Raw genomic sequence first — 20,700 nt, forward strand, 5'->3', positions numbered from 1 at the left:
GGCTCATACAGCCACTCCTCACCTCACCACGCTGTACGTATAATGGAATAAGACCAGTACTTCCCAGCACATTTGCTATACATTTAATGGGATTACACCACTACTCCGAGCACGGTAGCTACACAATCAAGATTCCTATACATTTAGTGGTATGACACCAGCATTTCTCAGCCGGGCTTCAGGACATTGACTAGGCTAACTCCAGTATTTGTAAGCAAGGCCGCTGTACATTGAACATGATATTCTAGTACTCAGCACGGCTGCTAAACATTCAACAAGTGGAGAAGTGTGGCTCAATGGTTAGAGCAGGCAGACCTTGATGCAGAGCTCTGGCCAGGGACCAGGGTTCGATTCCCGCCTCGGCGGGTCTCCGTCTCATTAATTCCCCTGACTGGATATTCTCGCCTCAGTGCCTGTTCTGACCACGGGTCCCACGCTGCAACTCTGGGCAATAGCTTGCTTAGTCTCCACAACGGCCCAAAAAGCGCTGGGATGCCTGGCTGCACCTGGGGGGTGCCCAGGAGTGGACATTTCCCAGGAAAGCCAGGAAGGGTTCCTAAGCGGTATACGGACAGCGCCGGGACATCTCTGGTGGAGGTGGCTGTGCGCTTTACAAATTCCGACATTTACATTTATTTACATTTACAAGTCTACACCTGTACTTTTAAGGTATTTTGATTAACTAGTATGTCTATTTATTCTATATGGGTTCCATTTGACATATGAATAAGAATGTATATTATTGTAAATTGTCGAGTTTTCATTCCTGACGATCAATTTTATTATAATGTTGGTAATGTTTTCCTGCTCTGCAAAAAATAAAATAAAAAAATGAAACAAAAAGTCTGCACCTGTACTCTTTGGAGACTGCAGTGCACTGAACAGGAGAGCACCAGTACGCCCCAGCAGCACTGCTGTATTTTTATTTCAGCAGAATAGTTACTTCTCAGAAAGACTGCACTGCTATCGATTAAATGACTACGCATCATCAGTTTACACCTGGCTGCTGTAAATTTAAGTGGGACGCTAGTACTTCTCAGTCAACTGTCAAACTGTCAAATAACCTTTATTCGGATATTGCATTATCCATAAAAGTACACACATAATTACGTACATGGTCAAGATAAAATCACGTTAAAATACGGTAACAATACTGCGTTTTTCCGTGATAAAAACAGTGACAGCAAAAAAGTGCAAGGTATCATTATTGTCCGAGTCCACAAATTCATGTCTATTTCTATGGCATTATCAGGTAAAATATACGTATACAGGAATCACCCTTAGACTAGCAGCAATGTATACATAGAACACATGTTTAGCAGCGTTATTTTGGGCACAGATTTTGTAAAGTGCATAAAGTATAAATCCTAAATCCTAGTTAATAGGCCATCTAGGTAAAGTGCAGAATGCAATGTCAGCCAAAGATCAAAGGTGGGCCGTTATCTATGCCTCCGTATTTACAAATGGAAATGCGGGGAAAAAGTGCAACTGTGCCAAGTGCTGATATGTAAGATCTCTAAAAACAGGTTGGCCAGATAGGCGTTATTTGTCAGGTTATTGCAATTCACATATTTACAAATAGCAGCATGTACTTCTCAGTCAACTTGAGATACATAAGAAATACTCCTCCGCGACATAGCAATATTAGTGCATTTCTGCTTCTTCTTGCCAGACGGCGCCTTACGCAGAGGTCGCGGTCTATGCCTTCTCCTACATCCATCCCGCTTGTAGGTCCATGCCTGATGCCGGATGCTCTCTCCATTCTTGGGAGAGGTCTACGCCCAATACTGCCTCCAACCCTGGCTGAGGGCCATGCTCCTACTCCCTCATCCCTGCTGCTCACTCTCGCCCTGCCACTTATCCCGGCTGGTTTTGCCCTGCAGCCTCAGCTACAGCTGAATCAATATTATTCTGTGGGAAGCCTCTTCATCTCTGAAGAATGACAGCTGAGACATCCTGAGATCTCAGCGACTCCTTGTGTTTGTTTGGCCTAGTCCCAGAAGCCATGCCTTGTGTCGACAATGGTTGGCTAGGCCAAACCAACACAAAAACACGAGTCGTGTATATATATATATATCCTCCTGATAGTCTGCGTGTAGGCGGCGTGCAGCCAATCGCATGGGGTGCTTGCAAAACTCCCCGCCTGGGCACCCAACTCTCCCGTCATCAATAATAAACGGAAGGGCACAGCGGATTGCCACTGAAAGCGTCAGACACGTTTCGGCTAACCTAGGCATTTTCACGACCCGTGAAAAAGACTAGGAGGTTAGCCGAAACAGGTCTGACGCTTTCAGTGTAAATCCGTTGTGTAAATAAACTTCGATTGAAGACAACGAAGAGTGCTGTTTCTTTTATTATTGATGACAGAAGAGTTGTGTGATATATTATATTATATATATATATATATATATATATATATATATATATATATATATGTCCACAAACTGGTATAATCCTTTTGAAAGAAACCAGAGTCGAGGCCCAAGTGAATTCTCAGTGCTCAAGGTTTATTTGGCGGAAAAATTGAACAGCCCCAACGCGTTTCGAGGTACGCCTACCTCTTGGTCACGGGTTATATATATATATATCTGGAAGTGATACCTTAAACACTGCTTGCAGCTGTCACATACTGGGCCACACAACACAAGAACTCAATGTATCCTGCAGCTTAGAACATCCTCCCACCAAGCATGCTTTGGAACATGGGTTCACATTCCCCTAAAAGAAACACAAACAGCGATCTGCTGTTTTACTTTTTTGCGTCTATCCGTGAGACAATTTAAGCTGTTCCCTAGCCTTTTTTTTTTGCAGACTTTTGTATAGCGCGAACTTGACCCGAATCGGGTATCAGAGCGCTTTACATAGCACCAGTTACGTTACATGAGGACACACATTCATTTTTGTTAGGCACGGGGAGATTAAGTGATTTGCCCAGAATCACAGGAGGTTTTAGCGTCATTACCGAGACTCAAACCCAGTTCCCCAAGTCCGAGGTCGAGCGCCCTAGCCGTTAGGCCCACTCCTCTCCCCTTAAGTTCTTAATTTCGAAAGAATTAAAAACAAATATACATACATAGATTGGCTCCATCCATTGATCTGTTCAAGTGTCATTCACGTTTTGATTCCACCCACCAAATGTGTACAGCGTGGGTCAATAGGTCCAGGCTTATTCATCTATTGACTTCACTGAATTGCGGATGATGACGTTTCGCCTGATCTCATGTGCCCAGCTGCTTGAAAAGGAGCGCACTTCAATTCCAGAGGCTGGTGTGCATTGGCTCCTCGGCAATGCCTTTATTTTGATGTATTTGGCATTTTTGGGTTGTTTTTAAGAAAATAAATAGGTAAATAAAACATTGCATGCTTGCCTAAGTCAGGCCTATTTGCTTTGCCAATGTTTGTTTTAACTTTTGTTGCTCATATTTTTCAATACTTGGTCTAGTTGTTTCCTGTAGAAGCTTTTATGACAAACACACTTTTGGCTCACTTGCTGCAGCTCAGGCCCCTGCAGTGTACTCAGAAGTCGGAGGAAGTGATGGTTTAGCTCTTGGAAGGCGCCAGGGATGGGGGAAACGTGTTCTGTTGAGAAATGAGTTCGCCTGCTCTTGTAGTTGCGGCAGCCCACAGGGCAGAGTCGGATCTGGACGACTTCAAATGTTATTTCTGTGCTCACTTCATTTTTCTTCTTTTCTGTGGTTTTATAAGCTGTCTCTGGCATATGGATTTGTCTGGCTGCATCTTTCTTCCACACATTAGGGATCACTGAATTTAATCTAAGATTCATTATTTTAATGTGAGGTGTTGAGTGTCGCTGCACAGCTCCGTTAAAGCGTTTTGGGGGATGTGCAAAAGTTAGTGAACCTATGATAGAAGCCACACAGTGGAGTCCACCGAGGTGGATTCGTGGGCTGGGGTGTCAGGCCAGTCATTCAAAAGGCCCTCACGAGTTTGCAGGGCATTGTGTTACTATTTCCATAGCCCTTTCCTACAACTTTGGCGCCACAAAGGACTTTTCAGGTGGTCGAGCAAGTAGGTACGCCATTTGAATCATCTGTGTAAAGCATCATAACCTTGGTGAAGTTGCATAGTGCTTCTGTTTCATCCTGTTCCATGGAACTCTTTGGAGTGCATGGTTGAAAGGGTGTTGGTAGTAACTTTGCTGATGTCAATCGGTAAAGCCCTGGACTGCCACGAGGCCATGCACTTGCCAGACTGAGGTGAGCCGGAGGCATGGTTTTGGCATCTGAACGGCCAGTGGACTTGTTGAGGAACTAGGCACATGGATTACATTCTGTGCTGCGTTAGATCAGTATGCAGCATAAAAGAGGTGCCCCTCACTTGTAGCTATCTGCCTCCAAACTTTGAGTATCTGGTCCCTAGAAAGGGCAAGAGGATGTCGCTTTCACACTAGTTTGAAATATCTGTTTGTTTGGCATGAAGACACTGGTTTCAGCACTCCGTCCATCATCTTGTTGAGTTTGCTATGTTCACCCTAAGTGGCCAAGGGTATGCCCAAACATGGGGCCGTGCTCACTGTGCTAAGCTAGCCTGGCTGATGAGGGGTGATACTCCGAAACTGGTCCCAAGATTCTTGTTTCTGGTCCAGGGAGGACCTGGCCTGATAGTTCAGACTGGGCTGTTCCCATGAGGAGCAGGGTCAAGACTGATTTGCATATGGCTGGATCCAAACTGAGGTGGCGTGGTGAGCAAAAGAATGATGGATTAAACCCAGATTTTCTGACTGGAGTTGAGTGGTTGAAAAGTTTCATCACTCCATCCATCATCTTGTGTTTGCTATGTTCGCCCTAAGTTGCCAAGGGTATGCCCAGGCGTGGGTGCCGTGCTCTCCATGCCACTGAAGTCAAGTTAGCCTGGCTGATGAAGGGTGATGCCCCGAAACCAGTCCCAGGATGATTGTTTCCAGTCCAAGGAAGACCTGTCCTGGCAGTTCGGGCTGGATTGTTCCCATGAGGGTTAGGGTCATCACTGATTTGCAGATGGCTGGGTCTAAACTAGGTTGGTGAAGAATGATGGATTAAACCCAGATCTCTTGACTGGGGTGGGTTGGTGAAAAGTTTCAGCACTTCATCCGTCATCTTGTTGTCTTGACTGGTGAGGTAAAGCCAGGGAGTACCAGATATACTCCTAGTTATGTATTTATTTTTGTGGTTCTTCGTAGCATGGACCAAGTCATTGTCGACATCAGAAGAGAACACATTACACATTGTATATACCAGAAAATATTGTGATCAAAGGAAGGTAGTATAAACTCTTAATACATTATTTCATAGTGGTTCAACATTCTTTCAAAGGTGTTGAATGCCCCCTGCCTCAGCGAGTAAGATGATCTGGTTTCACTCTGGAGAGTTATTCAGGAGGCCTAATAGAATGTATTTACTATGAATAAATCTGAAGCCTGGAGCATATCAGAATGTTTATGCAAGGTCATTCTTACATCACTCTGAGGCAATCCTTATTGTGGTTTATTACAGATTATTTTGGTTATCTCAAAAGAAGTGTGTGAGGAAGCTGTACTGAGTTCTGAGGGAATTACCTCCTGGACGAAGTTATTCCCAAATCCCTGTGCTGCCCCTCCAGAGAGTCTTGAACTGTTATTCATCTTTGAACCACAGCTAGTCGAGGGAGTTTATTTATCATGGATTGAAACTGTGGCCCTGAGGAAGCCATCTTGCATTGCGAAACAGATGTCGGCCAAGTGTTCGAAGAGAAATGAAAACTATATTTGAGATGAACTCCTTTTAATTGTGCCCCTTTCTTGATCAAATATTTACAGTCTGAGAACGTGGTATATCATGATTTGTTTAAGAAAACAAGAGGGCATCTTGTTCGATGTTCTTACAGTGGCGGCCAGCACGGTGCGCAGGCGCCCGGGTTACAATGTAAAAAGAAAATAACAATTAGCTTTGCCGCTGGGTCCCGCGTCTCTGCTCCTGCTTTCCTGCCTCCGACTCCAGGAACAGGAAGCAGGCAGCCACGCTCCCTCCCCTAAGCCAATCACAACGCTTCAATGCAGCATTGTGATTGGTCTGAGTGCCGTGACACTGCGCTCAGCCAGGGGCTGGATGGGTGGGCGTGTTTTCCACGCAGGCTGTAATGCAGCCTGCATGGAAAAGAGGGAAGTGCGCATGACTGTTTGGCCAGCCCGAGAGGGCCGACCAAAGAGTCATTGCGCACTTGGAAGTGGGCAAACCACTCGTCCCCTGCTCTGCAGCCCCACCCCTTCACGCAAAGTTACTGCAGCAGGAGGACAAAATAAAATGATAATAACATTAAGTTATTACCATTTTATTTTTTCATTTCTTTTACTGTTTCAGAGTAGTGGGGGGTGACGCTCTTCCGCCTTAGTGGAGGAACCGCCACTGTGTTCTTAATCAGCAAGCGCTGAATTCTGGGGACTTAACTAGTGTTTTCCATGAAACATACATGATCATTGGCCTGTTTCTTTACCCGCATTTTCCTGATTACAAAGAAGATCACCAAAATTAAACAAATGTAATGCAAACTGATTATAGCCTTACCAGTTGGTTTTGCTACATAGGTATTTACCCATTCTCAGTAGATGGAACTCATTGGCTCAAGGTCCAACCACCGACTCTGCCGATGAAGGAGGAAAGCCAGGTTCTGGCCCACAAGCCAGTACCGTTGAACTTGACATGACTCTGAAGCACTTTGAGTTCAGCAGCCTCGATGTCGCAGAGGATTGTTGGGCTGTCGTTCCTGCTTCTAGAGGAGCTTGCACCCCAGGAAAATGTACCAGCTCAAAGTTGACAAGGTTCTCCTATTAGCGTAAAGCAAAATATTGGCATCCAGTTTCTGCCTGTCCACCTCTATTTCTGCTTCACATACTTTTGTCCAGGCAAGTTCACGATAGCCATTCATAAATGTGGGAAAGATTAAGGTCAATGCCTTCGTGTACTCTCAACCTGTAAAGCGCTCTGATACCCTCCGGTCCAGCTAGCGCTATATAAAACTCAAATGAATAAAAATAAATGCTTCCCTTCTCGCAACACATTGGTAAAGAATTGACGTACAGTCTATTTTGATTCTTGTCTATGGTGACCAATAGCCATTCCCTTCCGGGGGCCTAAAACAGTGCTCAGTGAGACGATTAGGTGACCATTTGATACAGTGCAAATACAGATATCAAGATGGAGACATTGGAATTGAGCATTTTATAGGCCATCTCTTTGGCAGAGCAGTCCTGAGGAATACAGGCTTTCTTGTTCATAGAACCACTAACCAAATTCTTCAAGGGCAAGGTAATATTGGTGCTTACTCCCAGGTTCAGCTCCATGGAGATTTACTCATGATTCCATCTCAATCAACCGTGAGCTGCCAGATGTTATTTTAGCGTCCACATTCTTGGCGGAGATCTCTGTGGATTCATAAGATGGCAAGAAATAACTCAAATTGTACATGTCATAAACGTATTTCATGAATTTGACCAGAATGATAAAGAACAAGCCATTTCTTACCAAGGAGTTGATGGATTGCAGCCAAGATCACGGTCCTTTAACAAGTCCAGTAGACAATTCTCATGTGGATTCTCGTCAGGCGCGTCCAGAGTAATGGGAGCTATTCTGGCACTCTTTGCACTAGTACCTTTTCGTGATATATGTACGTTTTCACCCTTGTAGATGCACCATACTTTCTCTAGAACTGCTGCTTGGAGGTGCTGCCTAGGACAGAGTCTAGAGCGGGACTGCTGGTATTCCGATACCTGGTTCAGTAAGACTGAAAAGTAAGTTATCTGTATCTCAGTTCTTCAGTGTTGGTACCTTTCATAGATTCACATGGAATTAGCCTTCCTCCCCTATGAGAATGTAGGCCTGTAGGTAAACTCTACATACATGTGCTAGTGAAATCTGAATATGACCTTCATGGTGCAGAATTGGGCCTCAATGGCTCAGTGGGTGACACTGCAGACCTAAACAACGAAGTGGACATAGACCGTGGGATTGTATATGTCTCTAATATTCTTCTGCTAAATTAGCTGAGGAGTCCCAGACTAGCAACTGGGAATTATTCATAGCACCAACCTGCCAATGTTTAAGAACTGAAGTAAGATGGGATGTAATATTTTACCACTCGGCATTGCCCTGGTACAGATCAGCACAGCATACCGTTTTTAAACCAAGTAAGAAAAGGAGGCAGAGTAGCCGACAAATGTGGGAGGGATATGTACAGAGTTTGCCCCAGGGCCACTGCTATCCTTGTAGTTTTTTTTTTTATCCCATTCCTTTCAAACAACTATTACAAATACAACCAAATGCATAAGCATCAACATCCACCTTTCCCATAGGACCTTGCTCTTGTAGAATGTGCAGATGACATGCTCACTCCATTGTCCCAGACACCGCTCAGGAAGTTGGCTAGACGAGTGATGGAAGCAAATTCCTTTATCCTATTGTATCACCTGATTCATAGCTACTTCACTTTATCTCGCTATTGAGAAGGGGGAATGAGTTTCCAATAGTGTGCTGGTGACGTTTATTGAGTATTTCACCTTACTGACGGTCAGAAAGTGCCTGATAAGGGTAGCAAGTGTTAAATAAATGCAAACCTTTTCCCCTCTTCTGTCCCTCCACTATCCTTCTCAATCCAAATAACAGACTAACATATCCACCACTCAAATAACTTTCATATTTCACTATACTAATTCACCACTAATCCTTTATGGGTTCCAGAGTACAGTGCTGCTCACCGAAAAAGCACTTTGACGCCTCGTCAGGGTAGAAAGTGCTATATATTAATGCAATTACAATACAATACAATACATTTTGCATTCTTAAAGAATGGCTGGATGATAACTGGCTGAAATTGAATTTGTGTTTGTGGAGACAGGCCACTGAGCATAAACCTAGAGCAATTTATCCCGAACTCTACAGGTTGATCATTTTGAGGAGTTGGCTTAACGGCTAGGGCGCTCGACCTCAGACCTGGGGATCTGGGTTCGAGTCTCGGTAACGACGCCAAAACCTCCTGTGATTCTGGGCAAATCACTTAATCTCCCCGTGCCTAAAATGAAAGTGTGTCCTCATGTAACGTAACTTGAAAATATGTAAAGCGCTCTGATACCTGATTCGGTTCGGGTCTAGTTCGCGCTATATAAAAACTCTGCAAAAAATAAAAAATAAAAAAAAAGTAAAGGAGAGTGTGGGGACCTTAGGAGTGTTGTTAGACCAACGATTATCAATGGTTTGTCAAGTAAATAAAATTACTGTTAATACAAAAGGGGATGATGGACGGAGCGTCTGAGCAAATCAACACTCACCCCCAGTCAACTGATCTGGGTTTAATCCATCACCATTCATTTCATTACTGTCTCTTTAAGATGTGGCCTTAGAACCTGTACTCATTAGTACAAAACTGCAGAGCCACAATCACTAGGGCTAAGAGGGGAACTAAAATGGAGAGTGGTAACACCTTACTTGACGGGACCTCTTAAAACCAATACGGCTAATCTGTAAGTGTAGCAAAATATCACCGTAAGAGCAATATTTGATTTACCTACGAAGGTGGCCGTCTCTACCTGTCATCAGAAAATACAGTGGCTACCAGTTGTGTCCCAAAACCAGTTTTAAGTCTCTCACTTTAACACACTAGTCACCTTCTGGCAGTGCAGCAGAATATTTGAGACAGTGTTTCACTACATACTATCCTCGAAGTTTACTTAGATCATAAGGTAAAAAATGATAAACTCCTCCTCAAAAAGGCGGGTGATAAATCCTTCCCTATTCATTCAATCAAGCTTTGGGATACACAGCCAGAAGAACTGAGACAATTAACCAGATACTACTGGAAAGCACTGAAGGCTACTGAAGATTAGATATTTCTCATCTTTTCTCTCAGATGATTACATATCATTGTTGGGGGTAGAAGCAATCAAGAGAGAGTTTGCAACGCAAGATTGATAGCAATATGGTGCCAGGGGGAGGAATTTGGCAGGGGAGAGCATACGATAGAGAGAGCAGTTACATGCATGCACTCTCATGGAGGGCTTATGGAAAAAGAATAAAATATAGTTGCCTAAAAGTGAGTAGTGGAAGGGCAGAACCCAACCAATCAGAAAGCTGGTAACGAGTGTATATTCCATGAGAGAGACAAACACGGAATGGGCAATCTGGGACAAGGAAAGGCATTGAATACGAAGCACACAAATGAGTGACAATAAAGCCAACCAATTGTAAGAAATGGGTGGGCCATAGGTCCCAGTAAATTCTTGGTAAGCTCACAATAGGTCTTTTGCAACCAATCAGCTTACACTGTCTGGTAGGCTCAACCCAAAAATCTCTCCTGTCATAAAGAGGAGCAAGTTATAACTCTCTAATTAATCATTTGGCCTTGATTACGAGTACCCTGAATTAATTCCAGTTATTTACCCAAACTGGAATTACCATTACTGGGGGTCATGATAAATCCAGGTGTGGAAAAATAACAGAGATTACACATTTGTGGCAAATAAAATGTAGGAATCTGTGGTTTTTACATAGAAAACTGCCAAAATCTCCACGTGGAAAAGAAAATTATCATATCTGTGGACCCAGTAACCCCCATTACAAAGCCATCAGGCTTTGAAGTCAATAGTGGAGTAAAGAAATGCACACAAATGCCCTAATTCTACAAGGTATTTTTTTCTTAAAAACCCATATTTGAGTTTATTATGAGTAAAGATGCCAACTCTTGGTTTTTCTTTCAATTTTATAAATAGTGTGCATGGGGATGCCCAGGAGATTCAGTGTAGTGTGACAGTATGTTAGATTTGTATCAAAGTTTCTGAGTGGTTGATGTGCGATATTGGATTTGATGCATGATACTGGATTCAGAGCATGAGACTAGATGTACAATGTGAGACTAAATTAGAGGGTTGATCTTATATGAGCTGTGAGGATGCGGTGTGTTAGAGTGTACACTGGTGGGCAACCACCTCCCTCCAGGTCATTATGGACCCTATCTCCTGTCCTAAACCTTTCACCATAAAAGCATTGAATTCAGTTGTGTTAGTCTAATTAGCGCCAGGCTTCTCCAACGAGTAGCTTGTGAACTATTTGTAGCTCTCCGGTAACCTGTGAGTAGCTCCCCTCTGTGCAGTCCTATTTACTAAATTTGAAGCTTACGCGTGGCTGAATTAATATATGTATGCCAAAATAGAAAAGAGTGCACCTGAGACAAACATGTGTATATTTTCAGACCTCCTATGCTTATTTTTGGTGAAAAATGGTTGAATTTTTAAAATAGTTTAACTGTGATATTTATGTGAAAAATCGTGGATTTGGGGGGAGACTTATTACTAATATTATTGCCTTGCTGCCAGGGGCATTGCAGTTATAGCAGCTATGCATTTCCGAAGTAAAGGCATTCTGAATTGACGAAGCCTTTTTTACATTGTTTCTGGCAACCCTGCCTGATGCACTGAAGCGAACTCTGTTGACAACGTTGCGCTGAGGTGACCAGTTGCGTAGGGCGTCACCATTGTAATCTTGTCTGATTTCGTCAGTATTACAACATTAAGAATATTAGTAGCTCAGAAGGATTTTCACTCAGCATAAGTAGCTCTTATTACAGAAAATGTTGCAGACCACTGAATTAGCTGAATGGAATTGAAACAAAACTACAATACCCAGAACACATCAGGCTGTTACACAAAAGTGCATGGCTGGAATCTGTATCCATAATGATCCGGAGGAAGGTGGTCACCCTATTATACGGAATGTGGATGCGAGAATGGATGTGTAGGTGAGGGATCGGATGATGGGCAGTGTAAGGGGTTGGTCAGAGAAAGTGACCAGAATTTGGGACAAGGAAAGTGAGTGGATGGGTGTCAGACTGATGTGGGAAACATTGTCGGGTGGAGAATGAGGATGTGGTTGTGGGTGTAGCGGATGTGAATAATAAGTGGCTATGTGGAGGTAAGGATGAGAGGAGGTGCTGAGAGCAAAGAGGCTTGTGACCAGCAACTTAGAGTTTTAGCTGAGAATACTGTGCAGCAAATGTGTTCAGACCTCTTCTGAGGTTAATGCAATGTAAGATCATGTTGCTTTTTTCATGCATTAGACCTTTGATTTTACAAAAATTATAGATAGATAGATAGATAAATTCCTTTATTCGGCATTATGCAAAACACCATAAAAGTTCGGATAAAAATGCCAATAATACACACATTCTTTACTAAAATTATATGTATCATGCTTACTTATAGAGGCTTTCAGCCAGCCCTCTTCATCCAGTGGTCTCTTATAGTGTCTTTCACATTTGTCTTCTGCCAGCTACAGCCTGTAGCATGGGACAGTGGGTCAGCCCACTTCAGCCTTTGGCTAACTTCATTGTGAGTGACTGCATTCTTCCCTTTCTCAAGGAGCGCATTCATGAACAAAGTAGTTTCTGTTAGTGTCTGGGAGCTACTGCAGCAATGGGTACTTTTTTGAGACCCAAAAATATTTCTGCTTGTAGCAATTATTTATATAAATAAATGAGGGCCCGGCAAGTTCCCCAGCAATAACGTTTTGCAAAACTGTGACAAAACAAAACAAGCTTTACAAAGGTAAAAGGCCAGCAGTAAACGCCAGGCCTATTGTTTTTGCCAGTGCTTGTTTCTAATTAAATTTGATCTGAAATGTGACCTATTTTTTTTCATTTTCTCACTTTTTAGACGTATTTTATGGTAATTCTGAAATAAAACTTTCATTGGAAAAGTTTGCCATGCCTCCAGGTACACCTTGCTTTTCTGTGTCACGGCTTCAGTCCCTTCAAGCCAGTATCAGTCCCTCAATATTTCTTTCAAAATTGTAAATTATGTCCCTTTCTCGCGAGTCAGACAAGCCCCTTGTGCTTGTGGTATTGAATGGGTGAATAAATAAAACTCCTAAGACTCCTGTATGCCCAAGCAGAGCCTTGGGGCTTGTTCTGGTCGCACAATGGTCGGTCATTATTCCGCAGTGATATTAGCTCACAATGGACTCCGAGATTTGATCACCTTGCCTGCTATTAATGACATAACCCATTGATTTTTCCTTGCGCTTTATGCATCCACCCTATCGGGTTCCATACGAGTTGCTTTCCCCTGACACTGTATCTACCCAGAGTGAAATAAATGCTGTTTTTGATACACCTGACATGTGATAGCTCAGGAACAGGGCGATCTTAATCCCAAAAGTATTCTCCAACATTTCCCTATAAAAACGAAGCGAAATTGTGTAAAGAGATCGGTATTATTCATTGCATTTATCTTTTAAATTACATAATTGTGGAAAACAGGAGCTGCTAACCTTGAAGTGTTTTAGAAATAATGTTATTACTGTCTTGGATTCATGTTATATTGAACCAATATGTTTCTGGGCTGTGTATGTTTTAGTGAATCTTGTATTTCACGGTAGGAGAGGGTATCAGCTGAGTAATGTCCCCTGGGGGTGAAATAAGCCGCTTTGTGGTATCATGATGCATGAAAAACTCCACTCCCCTCTGCCGGTAAGAACTGTCAGCTATGAATCATTGCACAGAATCATAACACCTGGGGCCTGGCCTATGAGCCGGCTGCCAGAGCAGAGCATGGGGGTAGTGCACTCCTAGGACTGGCCAACCTGTGACGCATGAGGCAAGTAGAACACTCCGCTTCCTGTTATTGGGGGAAATTTGGAAAGGTGTGGGGAGCTGGCTGATCATCTAAATGCTGATGGATTCTGATCCAAATTTCCTGTCTTTCAAATGTTTTGCAGCATCTGTAGTTCTAGCCTGGGAATGATTTCTACTCAGAAGCCACCTCCCTTCTCTAAAGTCATAGGCACCCAAACCCGAAGAATGGACAACGGTGCATCTGCGCCCAGCCTACAACTCTGTAGAGAAGAGACTTCTCCGCCATTCATGGGTCCCACCTCCTAGAACCTCATTGGGTGGACCTGATAGCGTACGATTGAGGGGAGGTGGGAAATGTTATTACTGCTGTATGCTTTGTGACAAAACTTATAAAAATTTGTTTTAAAAAAAATAAAAAGAGACTTCTCCGCCATTTTTGTTTTAATTTAAAAAATCTGCAGAATGCTTGCAAAATGTCCAAAATCTGCAGAAACTAAGAAATTTCAAGGGAACTAGGAAAAGTAAATTTTTAACCGAAAAATCTGGGACGCCAATGTAGATGGACCCCGCAAGCGGTGTGTCGGGACGTGGATATCATGTCTGGTCGTGGCGCTCAGTTTTCAAGGGTTAAGAGTCTTCCTCAGTTGAGGAGAGAAGATAATATGCACTCCAGAATTGTGTATCCATGCACAATTTTTCAGTCTATGCTAACAGTAATGTTTTTTTGTAAACTCTCGTGCTTGTTCTCAATTATGTTTTTTTTTTTTATTTAGAATTTTTTTTTTATTGGTATACAAAAGAAGGTCGTACAAAAATATATATATACAGGTATAAGTACACAGATGGCGGTCATATCCATTGTTCTCCCTCCACTGGAGAAGAAGGAGAAAAGAAAAAAAAGGAGAGGAGGAGAAAGAGAGGGGGGGGGTACGCACGTAGTTGTCCTTGATTGTCTTTTATTGGGTCTTCCTCAGGAGCTCGTCGAGCGGGTCCCACATGTGCAGCTTGGCTTTATGTTCTTTCGAGAAGGTGCCTGTAATGTTGTCTGCTCCTCTCAGGAAGGTGATCCAGTTGATCCATTTTAAAGCTTGCTTTGGCTGTGTTTTTCCAGTTCGTTAGTATTATTTTGAGGGCTGCTGTGAGAAGTAGGTCTAGGAGTTCTCTCTCTTCTCTACTTTGTAGGTTCGCTGTTAGGTGCTCAGTCGCCAGGCTGACGAAGCTGATTTCCAGATGTGTTTTGAGCATATCGTTCAGGAAGGTGTTGATTTGTGCCCAGAATTATGTTTTGATATTGAAAATAAGGCAGCAACATTTTTCCAAATATCTGGGAGGTTTTATGCACTCCTGAGTCGTGTATTCTTGCTCATTTTTTTGCCTTTTCTATCATTGGTAACAGTAATATTTACTTGTAAACTCTTATGCAAATATTCTGAATAATGTTTTGTTATTGAAAATTCGGCTCTAAATGTTATCCACTTTTCTGGGACTTTTTATATTGGGCTCCACTCTGTGCCTCAGTGGCCTCAGAATTAAAACAGCCAAATTTCACACAGTATTTATTGTGTTACATTCACAGAATTCATTCCATTAAGGCGACTAAAGGATCTGACAGGGCAAATCCCATGGCTTGTTATTCTTGCAAATTCACAGGCCTTGAACTTAATTACTCTTGTGGAACAAGAGCCACTTGCAATTAAGCAAGTATTTCAGGAATGGCGACACCCACTTCAAGTATAAGTGAGCGAGGGCCAACCACTGTGACCCCCTCTCAATTCTTCTCTTATTAGAGTATTCCGAGTAAGAAAAATCTGAAATTCGATGCATAGCGTCCTCCAAGTCTCCAGCATTACCCTGACCTCCTGAGGTTTTAACATTGGCTAGCTTGTTGCTTAAAGTTCTAGGACTACCTTAGCTACAACACAGGACTGGTTAGTGTAGGGGCCTTGCGAGAAGGGAAATTTAGGTTTTGGGGGGCAGACTTTCAGGCCTGTCTACCATTTTAAACAATTCCCTTTACCAGTAATATAATTTGCATGTGAAAGGGCCCATAGAGAAGCTCAGAAAGACTGGGGCATTTTAGATCTTAGTTTTGTGAGCCTTAGCTCTCCAAACTATAGACTGTTTTTAAGGTTATGATCTAAGATGATTCAGCTAGCTGCATAAATTCTCTGTTTTACTTCCCAAATCCAGTGTCACTACTTGGTATGCATCTTTGCCTCTACCAGAAAAGAGTACAAGATTTATCATACAGGGAAAGTGATACAAAAAAACTGAGTGTGGACAGCAGATACACAGCTGGGCAGCATGTGTGTCTGAAAGAGCCTTTATAAGTTTCCCCAAAATAATGTTTTTTGAACTGTGTGTGAGAAACCAGGTGTGCGTTCTTGTTTTTATATGAAGCAAATTAAAGAAGACAGCAGAAAGCCTGGGTGCCAGATAAGACTTGTCTGAACACGGGTTTTCCCAGAGCCTCTGAGATTTTGTACACTCCTTCGTCTCTGAGACGTAATACATGAAATTCCCCAGTTTTTCTTATTACAGAGGCGAGAAGACCAAAAACTCCACCCACAGATGAAACTCTGTGGAGTCTTATCCTTGCTAAGCTGGCCAAGAGGTGATTGAGACAAATGCACAAATGTGTTCTAGTTCTCTGACAATGCAGACCCTTCCAGAGGAAAAGTGAAGATAATATGTCTAAAGAACAAGATACTGTGGTCTCGATTGTCGTTTTCCTTTCCCTATGTAACCCCCCCCCCCGTTTGCACAGAATTACGAGTTTGGTGGTATTTAACGCATCCGGTAGATTCTGAGTGTGTTAAATCCCTTAACTTTCGTTAACCCTGAAATTTAACCGGGCAAAGAGTACAGTATTAACCATACCATGTGGATTTTGGTGTGTTAAGCAACAATATCTGCATATTAATCCCAAATAACTCGTAATAGCTGTTATTTATTGCACTTGATAAATAACGTAACCGGTAAATGTTGTATTTATGAGGTGCTACAAATAACACCTTGTTAACGAAAAACTTGTAAATGTGTCCATTGGAATGAATGTAGAATTTTGTGCAGGATATTCAGTTTTCTTTCCTTCTGATTAGGGAAGGAAAATGAATTAGCTACTCAGTGCATTATATACAATAGGTGTAGGCAATTCTAGGTGTATAATTACACTAATTATCACAATTAATATAACACAGAACATACATTATTTTTCTTGGGCCTTATTAATAGGTGGTAATTACTAGCAAACGTAATTATACTCATGTCATTGATTTCTAAAGAAGGGTGGTTTAGGTGATTCCTGTTCAGATGCAAATGTGTGCCCTGCAGGTTACATGCAGATCTATACACACAGGAACAACCCACTGAGGTTTCTTGCTAGAATTTGTACCGGAACCTGCAGGTTTCACACACAGTGTTGCAGCAAATACAGTCATCTCCTGAGTACCTTGTGATGAAATTTGTGACCATCAGATTACTTCCAGATCCCTGCAGTGATAGCTCTCACCTTGTCTTATCAGTAGGGACACTGATTCTGTATGTACAGCGCTGAGGCAAATCCGGTGGGTTAATATTGCAGTTGCAATAAAGCTGTGGGCATTTGAGTTTTCCATCAGTTTATAGACCATTAAATGAGTTCCACTAGCAGACTAATAGTAGCACCTATTATTTACTGCTTTATGTAGCTGCAATGCTGTGGTAAGAAGCAAATGTAATAAAAGGTAAGTACCAGCATGTGTGCATAAGTGTGCGCCCCTACAAACATATTTATCACGTGTGAAACAGTGGAGGAGGGGCCCTTATTAACATCTGTAGAACTTTAAATCCCCTGTTAAAGTTGCTAATTTCCTCCAATTAAGCACCCAGGGCCTGATTCACAACGTTAAACTTTTGTGTAAGTTTACTATTTTTTGGTATTCGCAAACTACGAGTCTAAATGTACTAATTGTAATTGCATTTATATAGCGCTTACCACCACTGACCGGCATCAAAGCACTTATTCGGCAAGTAGCACGCTACTCCGAAACCCAAAGAGGATTAGTGGTGAATTAGTATAGGGAGATATCAAATTAGTTTTAACGGTGGACATGTCAGTTTGTTATTTGGATTGAAAAAGGATAGTGGAGGGAGAGAAGAGCGAAGATTCTGCATTTGTATTTATAGTTTACCTTTGTGAATCAGGCCCTGTGTGTTTATCGCCCAGCTGGAATAGGAGGAGTAAGTCAATTTATTCTTGAGATTCTTCATCCACCACCAGTCTCTTCAGCTCCACAAGATAATGGCTCTACTAATCATAAGATACATGGAACTCGTCATAACCTTCTGAATATGGGGGTTCCCTAGCGATGCTGAAACCTACTGAATTCCGAGAGACAATCTGGAATACTTAAGGCTCAGTGTTGGAATTCAGGGTTGAGCCAGGCTTACCAGAGGACTAAGTCCCAGCAAAATCTTGGTGAATCGGCCCAGTAGTGATTGTAAATTTAGAGAAAGAGCATCTCTGCTTCAGGCCTCATCAGACTGCCAGTCCCTGAGCCAACAATAACTCTACACAGATTCCTGCTCGGGCTTTGTTCTTGCTCTGTAATGCGGTGTCTGTCTTTGAAAGGCAGACCTTGGAGTTATGTTAATGTATCTTGGCTTTGGTACTAAGGTAGGTTTTTACGACAGACTGAAGCAAATGTAACTGTACTTTTAGTTTTTTATATACTCGCTCGAAAGTATCGAAACACAGTACAAGGACTGGTCCCAATTGTGTACTAATATGCACAGAGATAGTGTGGGTTTAAGTGTTTCAGGGCTTAATCTGAGGATCAGTCCGGTCCTCATAGTGTGTGTTAAACATATCTATCTATCTATCTATCTATCTATCTATCTATCTATCTATCTATCTATCTATCTATCTATCTATCTATCTATCTATCTATCTATCGGTGTGTGTAGATATATGTCTATATGACATATTTCTTCAATTAATCTATCAAGATTGCATGAAACGAATGATCTATGTATTAGATATGAATTTCCTTATATATTTATGATTGTTTAATTTGTAATTTTTATTGGAGTTCTTCAGCAGTGACTTGAGATGATACCAGATTTATGTCATATTGCTAATCATTATAATAATCTTATTGTCTGGTAAATTGAAGCTTTTTAACATTTGTCAAAAGCGATTTTAAATACGATTCTAAAGCTTTTATGTCTTGACGGACACATACATCTCGCCACCCCATGGGCTTCTACTTTTTCAGTTGATTGTGGGGAGGGGGCACTCTCCCCCACTGTTTATCCTATATAAATCGCCAAATTCCCTCCTGCCTCTCTTCTCTTTCTCCAATTTAAACATAATCCCCTCTTCGACCGAACCCAAAACAGGACGCCTGATCCCCCGCCTTTAATTGGGCGCAGTGATCTGCGGTCGTTGTGTTTTGGCGCGGCCCGTGAACCGCCAAAGTTGTCTCTTTTATTGTTATCTTGCTTTAAATGACTGTGTTTTTTTTCGTAAATGACAGCGCGCGGCCTCTCCCTCGGCGGCGGCCACTTTGCCGCTTGGCTGCCCGAGGTATGCGCCCCTCGAGGGGCCGTCCTGGGAAGTGGGGCAGCGGCGAGACACAGGCCTGGCACCCAGGACAGGGCGGCTCCGGGCTGGGCTCCCCCCGCGGGGCGCAGCTGGCACCACAGCGCCGCCCTCAGACGGGGCGCTTGTTTACCGTAGGGCGGGCTCCCATTTCAAGTGTCTCCAGTTCCTTCTACCCCCGGGTGGGGATGGGGGGTCGGTGACTAGGGCTGGAGCCAGGGGATTAGAGATGGTATGGGCAGGCCTTTAAGGGAATCTTGAGGTTTACCCCCTGTGCCCGAGGCACCAACCTGCTGCAAAACCTTCACAGGAACATAGCCTGAGACTGCTTTTTGCCACGTGCTCTGACATCCATACATATTTTGATGGAATACCCTGTTTCAGCTGGGGAATGAGGACAGAGTAAGGAAGTATAAAAGACCAAACATAAGTAAAACAAAAAAAAAAGTAAAATGCGATTAATAATGTTTTTTTTTTGTAAGTTGATAAATCACTTATTTTTCTGCCAGGAAACTTTGCCAAAGGACACAGCCCAGTGAAGAGGGCTGATGCTCACGAGAGTGCAGGGGTCTCACGCCTTTTCAACCCCTTGGCACAGCTAGTGCTGTTTCCCGGTAATGAAAAACACAGCTATTGCTGATTTGTTAATGCTCGCTCAGCAACCCATTTGCAGGAAACACTAAATATATTTATCATGTTTTTGTAGTTAGTAAAATGCAGGCTGGCTTTCTAATTCTTTTAGGAACAAAAAATGCATGGGCTGGCCCTTGCTCATGATGCAAAACCTGGAGGGAGTCACGGGCCCCTCCACAAGGGTAATATGGAAATAAACAACATATTACACTCTGCAAACCTGAATATATGATTTATACCATGGCATTTGTTAGAACAAAAATGTTTTTGACCAAAACGAGTGCAAAGGGGTTTAATTTTTGGAGTATGGTGAAATCACAATGAAGTAGAGACCTCTTGGCTATTAGTAGAGTTGTTTCAATGTATAAAGTAGTGTTTAGACGCAGTCCCTGTGGCGATAAAAGGCGTTTTCTCATGTCAATTTTTGTATACTGCGGTAATAACATCAAATTATACCTTTGCACTGCAGTTATAAATGCGTGAATGTGCATTTATTAGTACAGTTGTTATTTTCCCTGCCATGCCTAATAAAAAGTTATTTAGAGTATGTACACCAATAAGCACATTATCACAGATGTCTATAGTACAGTGTACCTGGCATGAGAAAATACTGTTTACTATCTTACACACAATGTACAGCAGCCTAAGGCAACCCAAGTAATCAGACTCTAATGAGCGAATAAACATTTACAACACAATGAGAGGGCATGAAGAGGAATCTAATACATGAAGGGAGTATCAAAATACATTCTTTTTGTCGTTTAACTTAGACATTTCTGATGAAAAGCTTAAAAAACATTATTAAACCAAAGCATTTGTTCAAATAGTTTAGAATTTTACAATCTTCAGTTTAATACTTTTATGGCCTCATTAATTCAAAAACACCCATTCCT

At 42.4% G+C, this 20,700-nt stretch overlaps 1 long non-coding RNA gene across 1 annotated transcript in view; it reads left to right on the top strand.

Annotated features, from left to right (window-relative positions):
- The window catches only part of LOC144799328 (uncharacterized), a 173,365-nt gene extending 159,438 nt beyond the window's left edge, over window positions 1–13,927 (top strand). The window contains exon 3 of the long non-coding RNA XR_013603792.1: window positions 13,734–13,927. This is a non-coding gene — a long non-coding RNA (uncharacterized LOC144799328). The remainder of the gene's footprint in view (window positions 1–13,733) is intronic.
- Window positions 13,928–20,700: the final 6,773 nt, after the last annotated feature.

The sequence above is a fragment of the Lissotriton helveticus genome, chromosome 12, assembly GCF_964261635.1.
Source record: "Lissotriton helveticus chromosome 12, aLisHel1.1, whole genome shotgun sequence".
NCBI classification, from domain to species: Eukaryota; Metazoa; Chordata; class Amphibia; order Caudata; family Salamandridae; genus Lissotriton; species Lissotriton helveticus.